The 18,467-nt window shown below is 37.9% G+C and overlaps 1 long non-coding RNA gene across 3 annotated transcripts in view; it reads right to left on the bottom strand.

The window, feature by feature from the left end:
* Positions 1-18,467, bottom strand: part of LOC307196118 — a 1,219,527-nt gene that overhangs the window by 736,007 nt on the left and 465,053 nt on the right. For all 3 annotated transcript variants that reach the window (XR_013831038.1, XR_013831039.1, XR_013831040.1), the window contains one exon: positions 3,249-3,371. This is a non-coding gene — a long non-coding RNA (uncharacterized lncRNA). The remainder of the gene's footprint in view (positions 1-3,248; positions 3,372-18,467) is intronic.

The following is an 18,467-nucleotide window of genomic DNA, read 5'->3' as shown; positions in this document are numbered from 1 at the left end:
GAAGTCCTGGCCATTTGGGGCTACTTGCTACAGGGGTTGTTGTCTGTCTTCCTGGACTGGTTGCTGCAGATCATGGTTTGGCTTTGTGGGTTGGTTGCTGAAGGTTATGGGTGAGGGTTCTATTTTTATATATAGTCTGACCATCACCCATTTGCCTATTCAGTCTATCAACCTATAAGTTCTTATTTATTAAGGAAGGCTCACACTATTCATATAAGACAGAAATGTAATTCCATGGATGAATACTTAAAATGACAAGAAGTATCAATTAATATTAATAAAAATAAAATCTAACATTAAGATATTATAAATATGTTATTTTGCTATTTTTGGCATTTGCTGAAGGGTTATCACTTATATGCTCGTACATATAAGCACAATTCCTAAGCTAAAACTCTACATGTGTTTCCAAAATGCTGATTCTTAAAATATACAGCTCAAGACAGTTTTAGCATTCATAATGCACCCTATTATGTGACTAAAAATAAAACTTAATCAAGATATATTTCCATAACTGAGCACTGTAACTGGGGCTGGACAATGCAAGTAATATATTTATCAACATTATTTATTTTCTATTTTCTTTTATCTTCAATATTTCAATTTATGGGGCAGAAGTCTCTGATATTAACTATTTTAAATAGCTGTTAAGACAAATGATTGTTCTGCCCCTTAGCTAGTATAGTATGGGTGTTGATATACAGTAGTACCAACACAGTAGTATCTTTTGTGAAAAGAGAAACATGGACAATTCTGGTGTAATAAATGCTACTTTTAAAAGCCAAAGTTATCTACTTGTAAAATCGGTGTTTCCTTGAAAGAAGTCATATTATTATCAAGCTGAGGAACAAGTTTAACTTCATATCTGGTAGAATGTTACAGCCATTTCAATTTCTTACTTATTTTCATTTTGATGTTGCAAACTTTCCTTAGAGAAGAAACAGCAGGGGTTGTTATTGAGGAAATCATTATATTTTACAGAGGAGCTGACCGATTTGGGAAAGGGGCATGAAGATTTACTAATGGTCTGGCTTTTTTTTAATAATCTATCTCTGATACAGGGTATGATTGAAAAGATAACTGGATGACTGCTATTAGGATTTTGTGAAGTTTTTGTTGGTTCCATTTTTAGGGGGACAGTGCCCTAGTCATCCAAATGGCATTAACAGGGATTGAAAATTATCTCCTTCCCACTCACTCAGCTTCAAAATCAGGTCAGGTTGTTCTGTAAATGAAAACCCAACAGAAGCAGTTTCTCTTATCCTCTTCTTTGGGTAAATCAGGATCTAGACTTCAAAGCTAAAAATGTAGTCTTTTTTAGGAGCAAGACAATCAGTGCAGACAAAAGTAAAACTCATAGATCAACCTCTTCAAACTTTGAAACTAAGATGAAAAGACCCATCTAAATTCCATGGACAGTGAAATGCCATACTTTCCATAGAAATTTTACCCATAGGTACAATTTACTCTGACATATTGGTTTTAAGAGTAGTGTGCTTAGTTATGCAGTCATTAAAGTGAGATAATCTGAATGAATTTTGTTTTAATAAAGGCTAGAGATACCCACTGTAGGTCCATTCTAAAGTTGCAACATATCTCAATGATTATGTGTCCTTTATATGTTAGAGCTGGCCAGCAAAAATCTTCTAAAATCTGTTTTAAGGAACAATGGACATCCCTGTGAACCACTGCTGAGTGTCTGTCTTGTAAGTCTAAAGATTGACTACATTTCATTTTTATCCCTCATGTAGAAAAAAAGGATCTTTTTAATCAACATGTTGAGCATCTTTTTTTAAATCTCAGGAAAATATGAGAAATAATACTTTAAAAAACACCTACATCCTTAAGAACCTCAAGTTCAGTATGGGAGACAAATTCACAAATTCATAGTTCATAAACTATATGCTAAAGTTTTCTAAATGTTGTCCTTGCGTTTAGGGTACCATAGATAAGAAAATAACCAACTCTTTAGTAGAACTGATTAAGGCATTATAGGGAAAGCAACCTTTAATATGAATTTGGAATTATGAAAAAGAGCACAATAGACAGAAGAAAGGGAAAAAAAGAGAGAAGAACCTTTAGGCAGAGGCAAGAGAATATTCTAGAAAGTGTGAAAGGACACAGTGTATTTGAGGAAGTTCAGTTAGGCTGGGGCATAGAACCTATCACTGAAGATATGTCATGATGCACCTTCCCTGACAAGACAAAGAATCTGAACATTGGCCCGTAGGCAGTGAGCAGCCAATACACATGACCATACTTAAAATTTATGTATTTATTTTTAAAAAGATAATTTACAGTAGTACCATGAGCTATGAGTGGAGAATGAACTATGAGAAGGAGGAATAAGTGTCAGGAAGTTGGTAATGAGGCTGCTTCAGGACCAATAATCGAATTCAAAAGCCTGTTAGGTAGGAAGGAGGTAAAGAATCCAGCCTCCATTTCTGAGGTGGCAATTAATGATTGATTATTCATGACTGGGGAAGAAAAAAATTAGAGATTAAGATTCTAGTTTAGGTAAGGACAGTGGTACAAATGATCAAACTGAGGGATATTATAGGAGAAGCAGATTGAGGAGGCTGGGATAGAGAGTGAAAGTAGAAATAAATGAGATCTTTGTACCAGTGGTCATTTTGAAATTCCTAAAGGACGCTCATTAGACATACAGGTTTGGGTCTTGACCCATAAATCCATGAATTCAGTAGTTGATGTTCTGTCAGCTGAGGAGCTCACCCAGAAACAGTATAACAAATGAGAAGAGGAAAAGTCAAGAATAAAACTCTAAGGAGCCATGTAGCATTTGAAGGGGTATGAAGGAAGAGGATTCAAAGAGGAACACTAAGAAAAAGTCATACAACTGTAAGTTGCTACTGGTGCTGATAGCGTTCTAAAAGCCAAAAGAGATCATTTTCAAAGTTCAGAGTCAACTCTGTCAAAGGACACCACATGTATCACAATGTTGCCATGGTAATACTTTCATGTATGATTTGTTAAATTTTTGTTATTTTTTCAAACAACCAGGTGAAGATTAGGTACTTAAAAATGCCATTATTTTCAAAATGCCTTTTTCTTGAACACATAAAAAATGAATGTTGCATTTAACATTTTTTTGTTTTTAATTTAGTGCTGTGTCAGTTTTAGACTGAATTTGACTGAGTAACAGAATACCAAAAAATTATGGTTTAATCACTCAAAGATTTAATTTCTCACGTTAAAAAAAATGAATGTAGCCCTCTCTGGGCTCCTACCTTAGCTTTACAGCCTCTTGGATCTGTCTCTTTCATCTTCTACTTCACCTCTTACCATGTGGCATCCATTCTCAAGGTCAAGACAGCTGCTGAAGCTCTAGTTATCACATCTGAATTTCCAGTCTAATAAAAAAAAAAGGGGGGTAAAAATGATGTTCCTCTCAGTTGAGTCAGATCCATTGAAAGAACCTTCCCAGAATCCCTTCCCAACACATGTTTTCTGGACCACATCTAGGTTCAACATCGTTGGAAATGTAGCATTCATTGCTAGCAACAATGGACCAAGATAAAATTTGGAGTCTGGTAAAGAGAATGGATGTTTGGTAGGTTACTAGCTATCTTTGCCATGAGCTCCTAATATATGGAAAGGTTTGGCGGATTTGAAAAAAATATATTAAAAAAATTTAAATGTGGTCCCTTCTTTTCATCAAACAACTAATAGTCAAGTAAAAAATCATATATAAAAACAAAATATAGAAACAGTATTTTTGCCATTAAGAAGATACGTACCAAGTGCAATGGGTTATAGTGGAGATGTAATCCCTGATGGAATGTAAATTTTCCAGGTGGCTAAGACTGAGGCAGGACATAGGAGGAAGAAAGACTCAGGGGCAAAGAAAATAATATGTTTTGGTTAAAGTACCAAAAATAGCATGATGAGAATAACACTGGGCCTCAGAAATTCAATAGCAAATTGAATTGAAATAGCAAATTCAAACCGACATTGAAAGGAAGATTCACTTATAAAGAGAAATTCAGGCACTTGGGTACATGGAAACTTCTAGGTCCTAAGTATCAACTACTGAGGAATTTTACATGAAAGCTACTCCCTAAAACTGCAAGACAAATTCTTTAGTAAAGGTGTGTCACCTCTACTCAATTTGTTAATTTTTTAGAAATCCTTATGCTTCTCTAAGAATGAAATGCCATAAATTGTGTACAAAAGAAGAGAAAGAGGTATGCTGTTTTATAAATCTTCAAGTATTCAATTTAGATAAGTTTAATTTTTGAAGAAGGAAAACACAAAATGTATTTTAGGTGTATATTAAATTTTATCCCAAATGAAGATTCAAGGTTGTGTTTAGCGAAATTTAAAACACCTGATTGAAACAATTGATGTTTAATCAGGAGGTTTTTTTCATACAACGTGCAATTTGGTTTTCTGAATTATTTTTTTAGAGAGACTTGCCCTTTGATAATTGTTATTATTTTAAGTATTTTATTAAATTATTGGTTTTCTGATGTTTTTCATGTATTACTTATTTCGATCATATAATAATACTAGCATTTACATTTTCTAACTTGCTTAACCTTACAACCCTCTGTAATAGATACCATTATGAATAAAATTTTTCAGACAAGAAAATGTAAACATTGTATGTTCTAGCTTTTCTTTTCAAGGAATAGGGAGATATCACCTTCTAGATATGGTAATTATTAGATATTCGTAAACCCTGTCACTCACCAGGGTATTCTATAGGAGTATGAAAGTTATTTCTTCCCATGAATTAGTTTGATTTATAAAACCAATTTCAATTCTTCTTTCCAAATCCAAAGAAACAAAGAGTTACATACTGATGAAATCAGCATGGTCTTTTAAACCTCAGAGTTAAAATAGTGCTCACATTCTCAGTTAAAATAGTACTTATCCAGACTGATTTATGGAATCCTTCACTCTCCTATGTGCCTTTTTCCTAGAATGTTTGCCTGTTTGGGGCACACCTCTTTATTGGGGCAGATAGACTCCTGAAGCCCTTTGCTTGTAAAGCAGCACACATTGGGTATCATACGTTGTTTTTGTCAATAACACATGAGCAGCCTCCAAGAAGCTGATGCAAAATCTAGAGAATGAAGATGCACGTGATACTCGCAATTGAACTGAGCAACTACTTGAGACACTGCAAGTAAAGGAGAAGAGAAAAAGCCACAGGATTTAAAAAAAAAAAAGCCACTTTTTTTTAAGCAAAGCATTTTGGGAACAACTCTCAGTCTCAGAGAGGCTATGGCCACCTTATTTGCAGCTGCCAATTCTACTTTCTCCCTTTCTTTTCTGATTCCCTTATAAATCCAGAGAGCTCTAATGCTTCAAAAGAAAATTGTATCACTTATTGGCCTTAGGTATTATGTGGCAGGAGAGTCAACAATAGATTTTTAATCTTCCACTGTTGGGACCATTAAAACATCAAAATCAAAACTGCTTTAAATAGAACATATCGATTTCCAAGATACAATTTTTCAAGTACGTTGGAACATTACTAAAAGAAGTTCCCTTAAGCCAGGGCATGCTAAAGAGTGTATTTTTCTTAAACGCCATCCAAGAATGTTAGTTAATTGAGAACTTGAAAGGCAGTTAGGTGTAGAAAATGATTTTAGACTTGGATCACGAATGTTGGAGTCAGACAGGTGTGCAAATAAATTTTGCTCAACTGAGTATTGTGTACTATTAAACCCTTTCCATTTCTGGAGATTGATAAAATGACACTTTGCATGACAGTTAAGAGAATTAAAATAGGTCATGGGCAGAGAATGTTGATCACATTGAGCCTCTGTAAATATTTATTTTGCCTGTTTGAAGTGCTATATTAGTGTGGTAATGCTAGATAGATCTTGAAATCTTCAAATTAGCATCTATGTACTCTATCTGCCCTGTGTTAGGCATTGTATTACTTCCTGGAGTTTCAGAGAAAGCAAAGACCCAGCCCCCATTATTGTCTATTCTAATGGGGTAAACAAACAAATAAACAGGTTGTTTTACCATAATTTGGTAATTTGTACCCCTATACTTCAGATGTCATTTTTAAAATCTAGCTGCTTTCATGATGTTTTTTCTTGCATTTGTTTTTTAAACAGTTATAATTTGATTATGATGTGTCTAAGCATTTTTTTCTTAGAATTCATCCTGTTTGGGCAACTTCTTGAATTTCTTGAATCTGTAAATTTTGTAAATTTATATATTTCACCTAATTTGATAAGTTTTCAGTCATTATTTCTTCAAACAGTTTTTCTTTTTCCTCCTCTGCATCTGGAACAGCAATTACCTATTTATTAGCTTTTAAAAATTCTCCTACAAGTTACTGAGGATCTGTCCATTTTTTAAAAAGTCATTTTTCCCTTCTATAAATCTGATTATTTCTATTGGTGTAATGTCAAGCCTACTGATTCTATCTTTTCTTTGGCTTTTCAGAGATTCTAGGAGTGAGGACCAGAAATCTGTGGGGTTTTCAGCTCTTTGAGATATAATTTACATATCATGAAATTCATCCATTTAAAGTGTACAATAAATGTTTATGGAGTTGTGCAACTGTCACTTCATCAATTTTAGAAGATTTCATCACTCCAAAAAGAAACCTCATATCCTTTAGCCCCAATTTTATCTCCCAATTATCCTATGTGCGCCAGGCCTAGGTAACCACTCATGAATCGTCTGTCTCCATAGGGTTGCCTCTTCTGGATATTTTACATAATATAGGTGGTCATTTGTGATGCCTTCTTTCACTTATCATAATGTTTTCAAGGTTCATTCCTGTTGTAGCATGTATAGTACTTCCTTCTTTTATGGTTATGCAGCACATCATCAGTTGACAGACACTATAGGAAATACTCTAGTTGTGTTGAGTTTCTTGGCTATTTATTCACAGTAAGATTCCTGGGTTTTGTTATACATTCCCATTTGCTGGCATCCTTGGAGGAATCAGGCCATTTAATGTCATCCCTTTGTGCGTCCATTGGGGGGTGGGGGGTTGTACAGAAGTTTTGCTTGTCATATAAAGGAAAATCACAAGGGAGAACACAGGCATAGGCCCTATACAACTGTTGCTCAAGCCCAGCCCACTTCCTGTTGAGTTTGTTGTTCTCACCACATTTGGAAAAACTCTGCTATGGGTCACCACTAAAACCACATGTGACTATACGTCAGTCACATAAGAACATATACTATATGATTCCACTTATGAGGTATCTAAAATATTCAAGTTCATAGAATCAAAGAGTAGAATGGTGGTTGTCCCTTAAATTTTCCCCACATCCTCCATCAGGACTTAAAAGATCTAACTTTACCTCTATTATTCAGTTCTGATACAATAGGTAGATGTTCCACATTATTCAGAGAACATATAAGCCTGTAGAAAAGATTCCACTTATTTTTTCTCAGTCTTATCAGAAAAGGGACATAAAGTCTCAAAAGATAAATTACAATTTTGTCAAAACACAGTTCATTATTTAGGGAATGACTTATCTAAGGAGAGAAAAGCACTCTCTCCTGACAGACTAAATATTATTTAAACTCATCATAGACCCTACACACACAAACACACACACACACACATGCACACACAGTGTTAGCCCTTGCTCAAAAAATTACACTTTCCTTACCACCCAAAATCTTCTGGAAAGGTTGGAAGGATCAATAGCATACTTAAATTAAAATCAGCAAAACTTTCAGAAATCCTTGAGTTTCTGTGGCCAGAGGTACTAGCACTACACCTTATAGCCATTTGGGCCACAGTCAAAGGAACATATTAGTTATCCACTAATGAACTGGTAGCTGGTAGGCCATGCCTTTAGGAAAGTTATCTCTGACACTAGACTCTGCCCTACTGCATGCAGACAGGGCAAAATATTGAAAGGAGTTCATGTACTATATCCATGTACTGTACACATTAAGGTTGCCTTTCCACATCTTCCTAAACAGACTCTTCATGAATGTCAACTAAGAGAGTTCATCTGTTGGAGGAGAGATCAGAGAAAATATGTTCTTAAACATTTTCAGGAGAGACTTTATCAGGTATTGGGAAGAACAAATACAGGGAAACTCCAGGGAATCAAACCTTGGGTTTGAATTTCACAACTGAGAAGAAATTTCAATTTCTTCACAACTGGAAGTCTACTCCAACAGGGAACCTCAAGCTGAGAACCGGCAGAGATCCCCTAGAAGCAGCTGATATTTGAAAGCGGACAGCTGATCCAAGGTCTTTGGAACAAGTGAATGACTTCAAAGAGTAAACAGCTTCTTCCCAAGATGTGTGACCAACACTCATATCTAATTCTTTTTTCTCTTTCATATGCTTGATCATAATCATTCTTCTCATTTCCTATAGACCCTTGTTTGTCATCCACTCATAGTGACCCTTTTCCCCTTTTCTTCCCTCCTTACTATACCTGTTAATTTAGAACATTCTCATTCTAACGCCACTGACTTCAGTCTTGCTGACAGCTGAATTTGCCATCTAGTCACAAGGCCCTAATGATAAATAAAAAAAAAAAAACTCTGGGCAATGCTGGACTCATCAAATGAGACCATAATATAGCCATTATAGACAATGGTATTTCTATTTTCACTTAACATGAACAAATGTTGTTAAACTAATCAAACCATTGTTTTGTTAGTGTCTCTCTCTCCCACAAAAAAAAACCAAACTATTACAATCTATCGACCAGAGAAGAAACAGCTCTAAATTTGAATTCAACAACGTTCAGAGAACAACGAGCAAATACTTGCCATCTGGAAAAATTTAACTGAAGTCGGTACATGTAACCCAGCTAATGTAAGGCCTTCGTTCCAGTCTGTGAACTGTGAACACTTTTTTTTTTTTTCTGTATCTCCACATGCCTCTATTGGATACTATTTCCTTTGATGCCATGGCACCTATCCTGTTTGCCCATAATAACACCTCATGCCCATTAGGAATAATATTCTAAGACTTGTCTATACAGTAAGATCCTAATTTTATAAATCACCAAGCCTAGAAATTGCAGAAGAAATGCTCCACAATGAGGCCACCCTTGATTACTCAGGCAGTCTACCTGGGGGAATTACTACCTTATTATTTATGCAAAGAATCAGAACAGCGTTCCCATCAGTAGTATTAATACAAACAGAAAAGACTGTAAGAAACTTATCACTAACTCTGGGAGAAGTTCTTAATGATATCGTCTCTGCCTCACCTCGAAAAATGATCAGTCTCACGCAACTCATTGGCATAAGTAATGATGGACAATCACATTTCTCCAGGTTTTTTTGTTGGCTAGGTGTGGTGGCACCTGTGCCTTTGCGATATTTCTTGCTGTGCTTGGATCAATGGAACCGACAAGGTAGAACAGGTTATGCATCACCTTAGGGAAAAGCTACTTGGTTGTCTAGGGTTTATCTTCATGGCCTATGATATTTGTTTTCTTCACCCGGATTGAGCAACTGGGGGTCCTTATTCTGAGGCATTTTATAGAGATTGTTATTATAACTTGATTACTTTTTATTTTCATATTGTTCAAGTTGCTGGTCCAGTGAATTCTACCCAGAGTCTTAAATGTTTCTGCACAGAGGGTTTCTCCTCAGATGATTGCTATGATGATGCAACAACAAAAAGAATCAAGGACATCTTGCGACAGAGTTGACTATGCAGATGACTGAACAATCTCTGAGTGGTAAAGATCTGCATTACTGGCTTTTCCTGAATTGCTCGACTTCTCACAAGCTAGAGAATGACCAAAAAAGGTACTGAGAGACTGAATATACAAATGGAACATTTTCAGATCATATATGAAAACAGAACTCTGACCCACAATTTCTGCAGCAACCAGTCCAGGAAACCAAACCATACTTCTGCTGCAGTTAACTCATATTCATACTGTTTAGAATTTGTTTAGTAACTGTCAGCTTCCCTAAATTTTGGCCCTATTTCTACTTTGGGACCAAGTAGAAAACTGAATATGCTTCCGAAACCAATCATATCAGATGCTTTGCTTCTATGCAGAATACTTCCAGCTTCCCCAGGCCAACAATCTTCAGAGCATACCTAAATCCTTCCCTTTTTCACTCTAAAGTTTTTCCACTCCCCTGCCTACCTTTGAACCTCTGCCAGACACAAAGATAGTGACTGATTCTCTTGCTATAGCAAGCTCTGAACAAAACAGCCTCAGCTTATCTTCATTTGAGTGGTCTTCATTTAATTACATAAGACCTTTATTTTAAAAATTTAAACTGGATGAAAACAGTTTCTGACATTGTAAACTTGTATCTGGAAAAAGATACAAAAAATAAGAATTAACTCTTTGAATGGACTTCTTAGAGAAATTTACTGTATAAAATTTATAGTACTTTACCTGTTAGAATTGTATACTTTTCTATAATTATACATTCATACATAAATCATATGTTGGACTCTCCTTACCAGTATTTTGAGGCCACACACACACACACACACACACACACACACAATATGTATTTTTATGTACACATCTATGTACTAAATGGTCACTTGGTAAAAAAACATCCTATTTGTTCATGGACTGCTTTTTCAAATTTGATTTAGCTTTTCTCTCCCTTGTAAGGGATTACATAAATTACAAGTAGAAACAAAATTTAAAACTTTAAAAATAAAAAGTTTAGAGCCATAACATATTCTCTATTTCATGGATTTGTTTATTCACTTAGCTTTTATTTATTCCCACCACTTTCTAAGAACTCTGTTTCCAAAAAAAGAAAGGCAAAAAGATATGGCCCTTAATTCGATACCCCCAGACTTCATTGAGGGGCCTATATATGTAATAAAAATCAGGGTGAAAATTACACTTTATAAACAGGGAGTACACACAATTCTACTAGAGCACATTGAAGGGAGGTATACTCTCCCCACAACATCAAAGATGGCTTTGTAAAAGGACTGATGCTTGAGTTCCATCCTTAAAGAGTTTCTAGGTGGAGAAAAAAATGGAGGATATGACAGGTACACAAATTAGAGTGTGCACATTTGTGCAGGTAGGAAAAACCAGTGCTTTCAGTGGGAAGTAAGCATGTCAGTGTGGCTATACATAAAACATGGTGCGGAATGTGGAAAATCTAATCTAGGAAAATACGCAGAGTCTCAATTATGAAGGGCCTCACATGTTGTGTTAACACTTTATCTTAAAGGACCATAGAGTCATTAATCAGGGGTACAACACAATCGTATTTCTCTGTTAGAATGTACTGCTAAAATTGAATAGTGATTAGTAACGCAGAATCTGAGAGACCTCAATTTATATTTGCATTAGGCAAAATAATGGTCTCCCAAAGATGTATATGTTCCAATCCCTAGAACCTGTGACTATGTTAGGCTACATGGAAGGACGTCATTAAGGTTGTTTATCAGCTGACCTTAAAATGAGAGCTTATTCTGTGTTACCCAGGTGGGCCCAAAATAATCACAAGAGTCCTTTAAATGTGGAAGAGGGAAGCAGAAGAGTTAGTGTCAGAATAAATGCAAGGTAAGAAAGATGTGACTGGCCATTACTGCCTTTCAAGATGGAAAGGAGTAAAGGCTAAGGGATGAGGGCAGTCTCTGCAGACTTGAAAGGCAATGAAATAGATTCTACTACAGATTCTCCAGAAAAGCTCAATATCGTGATTTTAGCCCACTGAGACCCATTTTAGACTCTCTAACCTCTGAAACTATAACACATGTGGTATTGTTTTAAGCCACTAAGTTTAGGGTAATTTGTTACATCCATAATAAGAAACTAATACAATATATTATCCCATCTACTAGATATGTGTGACCTAAAGTTGAGTAAATTACTCAATGTTCTATTTCCCCAACTGTAATAAAAGATAAGAATATTATCCCATTTGTCTTCCAGGAAAATTGAAATAGTGTCCATGAAGCACTTTGCCTATTGTTGGTGTTATATAGCAGTAGGCAGCAGAAGCAGCAGTAACTGTAGCATTATCTTTATCTGCTTCGTCATTATTGGACATTCTGTGAAATAAATGTTTCATTGGTAAAAGAAGACAAATTTCAAATTTCTTCAGTAGATCTTATGAGACATGAGTTAGGTTCTAAACAAAGGTAGCAGTGGTGGGGTTGGTGAGAAGAAGATGATCTGAGAAGTACTTTAGGGAAGAATCAAAGATTTTTGGCAGTTAGAAATGGATAGAAACATAAAAGGAAGACTTTTATCTTCTATCTTGGGTAACTGAACACATTTCACAAATAGCAATATGGTTCAATAAATCATGCCACACTCTGATACGTGAGAGCCTGTATGTCAGGCTGAGAGTCATATGAGAGGTTTTTAAAATGCACAGCCTTTTTCTACTTCCTTAAAGTATTAAAGACATTAAACAACTCTGCTGAGCTGCAAGAAAAGCTGATCCAGTATCAGATAAGCCCTGCTGTCCACTGCACATACTCTGCAAGATCTTCAATAGCATCTTAAAATCTACCTGATAACTCCATTAACACCTTTTTCTCTGTGGTAGCCTAATCTCCCACATCTTTAATAAAACGCTTGTCTGTACAGTGATCACACTGCCCTCTGCTAATTTTGGGTACCTGAATGCTCTACGCTAAAAATTATCTTCCCCAAATAGCTTCCTTTTTAACCCAGGGTTTGAACAGCAGAGCTTCTTTGTTGCTATGGATTCTGGACATATATCATTTTGTCAACTCTTTTTTTTAAAGCTTTTTTTTTTTTTTTTTTTGGTATGCGGGCCTCTCACTGCCGTGGCCTCTCCCGTTGCGGAACACAGGCTCCGGACGCGCAGGCTCAGCAGCCATGGCTCACGGGCCAAGCCGCTCCGCGGCATGTGGGATCCTCCCAGACCGGGGCATGAACCCGGGTCCACTGCATCGGCAGGCGGACCCCCAACCACCGTGCCACCAGGGAAGCCCCCATTTTGTCAACTCTTGAACATAATCCTCTACTTCACATCAACAGTTACCCAAGTAGACATTTTCCTTTACCTAATTTCCTTGTTAATAGACAAATACTTATATACTGAGAACATATCTGGAGTCCTGCTGAAATTCATCCTTGGACTTCTGCTGATTTTAATCTCTATAAATGATCTAGAGAAAGAAAATGACTGTGAACTAGCTGGAATTACTAATCAGCCAAAATTGCAGGGGAGGAGAGAAGAAGAGGAAGCTACAACCAAACACAGGTGGGGTTCAATATGCCCTGTAGCTAAGTGGGTATGTGGTAAACAAAATATAAAAGGGAACCTACACATTGGGCCTCAATGATTAAGAAATAAGTAAGGCCAATCAGTTGAAATGTGCGATGTTTGGGGCATAACTATGGATCAGTAACTCCAAAAGGGTATGAACTGTGTGAAGCTTCAATTAGACCAGAAAAAAGGATACGACCCACTAGTATGGCACGCTTGGAAATAGATTTGCATTTCAATTTGTTTTAACTTTTATAAAAAAGTACTGCTGAGAAAAGGAACAGAAATGAGATATCAGGATTTGCTGTCAGATTCATCTAATAAACTGGAGTGTGTACATGTGTGAGCATGCATGTGTATGTTTGAAGTGTACCATTTTGTAAGTTTTGATACATGTATACACCCACGTAACTAGCACCTCTGTCTGTCTATCTATCTATCTATCTATCTTTCTATCATCCTACAGCCTAGGAAGTGTTCTTGAGTCCCCTTAAAAGCAATCTCTCTTTCTCCATAGGCAACCATGGTTCTTATTTCTATCTCTACAGATCAGTATGGAATGTTCCAGAATTTCATATACATGGAATCATACAGTGTACACTCTGTGTTTTGCCACTTCCACTCAGTTTTAGGCTTCTGAGATTCATGCACACTGTTGGGCTTATTAGTACTTCATATCAGAATTTGTTTAACCATTCTCTGATTGACGGACACTTAGACTATTTCCAGTTTGGGGCTACTGTTTAAAAAATGAAAACCTTCTATGAACTTTCTTGCACAAATCTTTTTTTAAGGATATATGTTTTAATTTATCTTACGATTGGGTCATAGGGTTGGTATATATTTAACACTATAAAAAATAGACCGAAAGGTTGGCAAAGTAATTGCATTAATTTACAGTCCTACAAGCAAAGACTGAGAGTTCCAACTATTCCATGTCCTTGCCAACATTTTGTGTTGCACATTTCTACATCTTAACTATTCTATGTGATGTAAAATAATTTGTTATTTTAAAATTTAATTGTATACCCATGAAGACTAAAGATGTTAAGCACCTTTTCCCATGCTTTGGGGCCACAAGTGTTTTGATCAATATAATTACGTTATTTGTGTTTTCATTATTTATTAAAAGGGAGAGAAAGCATATATATAGTATTTTGTCAGATATAAATATTGCAAATTTTTTTGTCTGTAATTTGCATTTTCATATTCTTTTTTTTTTTTTAACATCTTTATTGGGGTATAATTGCTTTACAATGGTGTGTTAGTTTCTGCTTTACAACAAAGTGAATCAGTTATACATATACATATGATCCCATATCTCTTCCCTCTTGCATCTCCCTCCCTCCCACCCTCCCTATCCCACCCCTCCAGGCTGTCACAAAGCACCGAGCCAATATCCCTGTGCCATGCGGCTGCTTCCCACCAGCCATCCACCTTACTACGTTTGTTAGTGTGTATATGTCCATGACTCTCTCTCGCCCCGTCACAGCTCACCCTTCCCCCTCCCCATAACCTCAAGTCCGTTCTCTAGGAGGTCTGCGTCTTTATTCCTGCCTTACCCCTAGGTTCTTCATGACATTTTTTTTTCTTAAATTCCATATATATGTGTTAGCATACGGTATTTGTCTTTTTCTTTCTGACTTACTTCACTGTGTATGACAGACTCTAGGTCTATCCACCTCATTACAAATAGCTCAATTTCGTTTCTTTTTATGGCTGAGGATTATTCCATTGTATATATGTGCCACATCTTCTTTATCCATTCATCCGATGATGGGCACTTAGGTTGTTTCCATCTCCGGGCTATTGTAAATAGAGCTGCAATGAACATTTTCGTACATGACTCTTTGAATTTTGGTTTTCTCAGGGTATATGCCCAGTAGTGGGATTGCTGGATCATATGGTAGTTCTATTTGTAGTTTTTTAAGGAACCTCCATACTGTTCTCCATAGTGGCTGAACCAATTCACATTCCCACCAGCAGTGCAAGAGGGTTCCCTTTTCTCCACACCTTCTCCAGCATTTATTGTTTCTAGATTTTTTGATGATGGCCATTCTGACTGGTGTGAGATGATATCTCATTGTAGTTTTGATTTGCATTTCTCTAATGATTAATGATGTTGAGCATTCTTTCATGTGTTTGTTGGCGGTCTGTATATCTTCTTTGGAGAAATGTCTATTTAGGTCTTCTGCTCATTTTTGGATTGGGTTGTTTGGTTTTTTGTTATTGAGCTGCATGAGCTGCTTGTAAATTTTGGAGATTAATCCTTTGTCGGTTGCTTCATTTGCAAATATTTTCTCCCATTCTGAGGGTTGTCTTTTGGTCTTGTTTATGGTTTCCTTTGCTGTGCAAAAGCTTTGAAGTTTCATTAGGTCCCATTTGTTTATTTTTGTTTTTATTTCCATTACTCTAGGAGGTGGGTCAGAAAGAATCTTGCTGTGATTTATGTCGTAGAGTGTTCTGCCTATGTTTTCCTCTAAGAGTTTGATAGTTTCTGGCCTTATATTTAGGTCTTTAATCCATTTTGAGCTTACTTTTGTGTATGGTGTTAGGGAGTGATCTAATCTCATACTTTTACACGTACCTGTCCAGTTTTCCCAGCACCACTTATTGAAGAGGCTGTCCTTTCTCCACTGTACATTCCTGCCACCTTTATCAAAGATAAGGTGTCCATATGTGTGTGGGTTTATCTCTGGGCTTTCTATCCTGTTCCATTGATCTATCTTTCTGTTTTTGTGCCAGTACCATACCGTCTTGATAACTGTAGCTTTGTAGTATAGTCTGAAGTCAGGGAGCCTGATTCCTCCAGTTCCTTTTTTTGTTCTCAAGATTGCTTTGGCTATTCGGGGTCTTTTGTGTTTCCATTCAAATTGCGAAATTTTTTGTTCTAGTTCTGTGAAAAATGCCAGTGGTAGTTTGATAGGGATTGCATTGAATCTATAGATTGCTTTGGGTAGTAGAGTCATTTTCTCAATGTTGATTTTTCCAGTCCAAGAACATGGTATATCTCTCCATCTGTTTGTATCATCTTTAATTTCTTTCATCAGTGTCTTATAATTTTCTGCATACAGGTCTTTTGTCTCCTTAGGTAGGTTTATTCCTAGGTATTTTATTCTTTTTGTTGCAATGGTAAATGGGAGTGTTTTCTTGATTTCACTTTCAGATTTTTCATCATTAGTGTATAGGAATGCCAGAGATTTCTGTGCATTAATTTTGTATCCTGCTACTTTACCAAATTCATTGATTAGCTCTAGTAGTTTTCTGGTGGCATCTTTAGGATTCTCTATGTATAGTATCATGTCATCTGCAAACAGTGACAGCTTTACTTCTTCTTTTCTGATTTGGATTCCTTGTATTTCTTTTTCTTCTCTGTTTGCTGTGGCTAAAACTTCCAAAACTATGTTGAATAAGAGTGGTGAGAGTGGGCAACCTTGCTTGTTCCTGATCTTAGTGGAAATGCTTTCAGTTTTTCACTATTGAGGACAATGTTGGTTGTGGGTTTGTCATATACGGTCATTATTATGTTGAGGAAAGTTCCCTCTACGCCTACTTTCTGGAGGGTTTTTATCATAAATGGGTGTTGAATTTTGTCGAAAGTTTTCTCTGCATCTATTGAGATGATCATATGGGTTTTCTCCTTCAATTTGTTAATATGGTGTATTATGTAGGGGCTTCCCTGGTGGTGCAGTGGTTGGGAGTCCGCCTGCCGATGCGGGGGACGCAGGTTCGTGCCCCAGTCTGGGAGGATCCCAGGTGCCGCGGAGCGGCTGGGCCCGTGAGCCATGGCCGCTGGGCCTGAGCGTCTGGAGCCTGTGCTCCGCAATTGTAAAGGCCACAGCAGTGAGAGGCCTGCGTACCGCAAAAAAAAAAAAAAAAAAAAAAAAAAAAAGAAAAGAAAAAAAATTTTTAAAAAGAAAAAATAAAAAAAGATGGATAGAACCCTAGGCCAAATGGTGAAAGCAAAGCTATACAGGCAGAATCTCACACAGAAACATACACATACACACTCACAAAAAGAGGAAAAGGGGAAAAAATCATAAATCTTGCTCTCAAAGTCCACCTCCTCAATTTGGGATGATTCGTTGTCTATTCATGTATTCCACAGATGCAGGGAACATCAAGTTGATTGTGGAGCTTTAATCCGCTGCTGCTGAGGCTGCTGGGAGAGATTTCCCTTTCTCTTCTTTGTTCGCACAGCTCCTGGGGCTCAGCTTTGGGTTTGGCCCCGCCTTTGAGTGTAGGTCGCCAGAGGGTGTCTGTTCTTAGCTCAGACAGGACGGGGTTAAAGGAGCAGGTGCTTCGGGGACTCTGGCTCACTCATGCCAGGGGGAGGGAGGGGTGCAGATACGGGGCGAGCCTGCAGTGGCAGAGGCCGGCGGGACGTTGCAGCAGCCTGAGGCGCGCCGTGCATTTTCCCAGGGAAGCTGTCCCTGCATCACGGGACCCTGGCAGTGGCGGGCTGCACAGGCTCCCCGGAAGGGAGGTGTGGATAGTGACCTGTGCTCGCACACAGGCTTCTTGGTGGCGGCAGCAGCAGCCTTAGCGTCTCATGCCTGTCTCTGGGGTCTGCGCTGTTAGCCGCGGCTCGCGCCCCTCTCTGGAGCTCGTTTAAGCAGCGCTCTTAATCCCCTCTCCTTTCGCACCAGGAAACAAAGAGGGAAGAAAAAGTCTCTTGCCTCTTTGGCAGGTCCAGATTTTTCCCCGGACTCCCTCCGAGGTATCCGTGGTGCACTAATCCCTTCAGGTTGTGTTCACGCCGCCAACCCCAGTCCTCTCCCTGTGATCCAACCGAAGCCCGAGCCTCAGCTCCCAGCCCTGCCCACCCCAGTGGGTGAGCAGACAAGCCTCTCGGGCTGGTGAGTGCTGGTCCACACCGATCCTCTGTGCGGGAATCTCTCCACTTTGCCCCCTGCACCCCTGTGGCTGCGCTCTCCCCCGCGGCTCCGAAGCTTTCCCCCTCCGCCACCCGCAGTCTCCGCCCGTGAAGGGGCTTCTAGTGTGTGGAAACCTTTCCTCCTTCACAGCTCCCTCCCACTGGTGTGGGTTCCGTCCCTATTCTTTTGTCTCTGTTTATTCTTTTTTCTTTTGCCCTACCTAGGTACGTGGGGAGTTTCTTGCCTTTTGGGAGGTCTGACGTCTTTTGCCAACATTCAGTAGGTGTTCTGTAGAAGTTGTTCCACGTGTAGATGTATTTCTGGTGTATCTGTGGGGAGGAAGGTGATCTCTGCGTCTTACTCTTCCACCATCTTCCCGATTCCCTCAACAATAATAATTTTAAAAACACCCACCTA

The sequence above is a fragment of the Stenella coeruleoalba genome, assembly GCF_951394435.1.
Source record: "Stenella coeruleoalba genome assembly, chromosome: 13".
Lineage (NCBI taxonomy): Eukaryota > Metazoa > Chordata > Mammalia > Artiodactyla > Delphinidae > Stenella > Stenella coeruleoalba.
The sequence above is the reverse complement of the archived record's forward strand: the minus strand, read 5'-3'. Positions and strand labels throughout refer to the sequence as shown.